This window comes from Triticum aestivum, chromosome 6B (genome assembly GCF_018294505.1).
Source record: "Triticum aestivum cultivar Chinese Spring chromosome 6B, IWGSC CS RefSeq v2.1, whole genome shotgun sequence".
In the NCBI taxonomy this organism is placed as follows: Eukaryota; Viridiplantae; Streptophyta; class Magnoliopsida; order Poales; family Poaceae; genus Triticum; species Triticum aestivum.
Window position 1 is genome coordinate 401,139,960 of NC_057810.1, and position 1,833 is coordinate 401,141,792.

Below are 1,833 nucleotides of genomic sequence, written 5' to 3' on the forward strand. Positions count from 1 at the left end.
GATGACCATATGGGAGTTCGTGAGGAGGGATCCGAAGAGGTGCAATGGGAGGAAGAAAGAGGAGGCGGAAGGCTGGGATCAATTTGGACTGGAACTAGATCTGGAGGACATGTTTGATGGTTTGAACTTGCATGGTGAGGAAGAAGAAGACCTAGATCTTTCAGGGGAGGTAGAGGAGTTGATCAAAGAAGTGAGATGGCTTGCATTGTTCAGGGTTCATACCATGAGGCTGTTTAGTCATGCATCGCTTTTGAATGCCATGAGAAAATCATGTGCGCAGGGAGTCACCTTCAATATCAAGGGGCCAAATCTATTCTTGGCTCAGTGCCATTGTTTGGGTGATTGGAAACGAGTTATGGAGGGAGGGTCATGGCAGTTTCGAAGAGATCTAGTGGTGCTGGTTGAGTATGATGGGTACACCAATGTGGCGGACTATGCATTGAACATGTACCCTTTGTGGGCTAGGATCAAGGGGCTGCCAGATGGATTTACGAGGAAAAAGGAGTTAGTAGAGAAGGTTGCGAAGAAAGTAGGCGATCCCCCCTTTACAGTGGTGGTGAATGAAGAGAAGATCAATCCATCAAATTTTCTGAGGGTAAGGGTTTTTGTCAATGTGAATAACCCATTGGTTAGGTTCGTTCCAATTACCTTGAAGGAGAGGAAGAGATATCCGGTTAGATATGAGAAACTACCGATATTTGCTATTTCTGTGGTTGTATGGGGCATGTTGTGGAGGAGTGTGGGGATGGGATTCATGACCCGAGCTTGTGTGAATGGGGTGATTGTTACATCGGAATGGTGAGGCGTCGGGTGCAGGTGCAAGGGGTGGTAGAGGAGGAGGATGGACGCAACAGAGAGGAGGTTGTGGTACCTTTGATATGCATAACAGAGGGGAGCGGCAGAGGTGCAGGAGGAAGAGGGGAGCGCGGAGGAAGAACTGCTTCATACAGGGGGGCGTGGTAGAGGAGAGGATGCTGGCACAAGTAATGACGACATTATTGAAGGAAATATGCCCTAGAGGCAATAATAAAGTGGTTATTTTATATTTTTTTATATCATGATAAATGTTTATTATTCATGCTAGACTTCTATTAACCGGAAACTTGATACATGTGTGGATACATAGACAAAACACTGTGTCCCAAGTAAGCCTCTACTAGACTAGCTCGTTAATCAAAGATGGTTAAGTTTCCTAACCATAGACATGTGTTGTCATTTGATGAACGGGATCACATCATTAGGAGAATGATGTGATGGACAAGACCCATCCGTTAGCATAGCATATTAATCGTTCAGTTTTATTGCTATTGCTTTCTTCATGTCAAATACATATTCCTTCGACTATGAGATTACGCAACTCCCGGATACCGGAGGAAAGCCTTGTGTTCTATCAAATGTCACAACGTAACTGGGTGATTATAAAGATGTTCTACAGGTATCTCCGAAGGTATTTGTTGGGTTGGCATAGATCGAGAATAGGATTTGTCACTCTGAGTATCGGAGAGGTATCACTGGGCCCTCTCAGTAATACACATCATAAGAAGCCTTGCAAGCAAAGTGACTAATAAGTTAGTTGCAGGATGATGTATTACAGAATGAGTAAATAGACTTGCCGGTAACGATATTGAACTAGGTATGAAGATACCGACGATCGAATCTCGGGCAAATAACATACCGATGACAAAGGGAATAACATATGTTGTTATAACGGTTTGACCGATAAAGATCTTCGTAGAATATGTGGGAGCCAATATGACCATCCGGGTTCCGCTATTGGTTATTGACCGGAGAGGTGTCTCGGTCATGTCTATCTAGTTCTCGAACCCGTAGGGT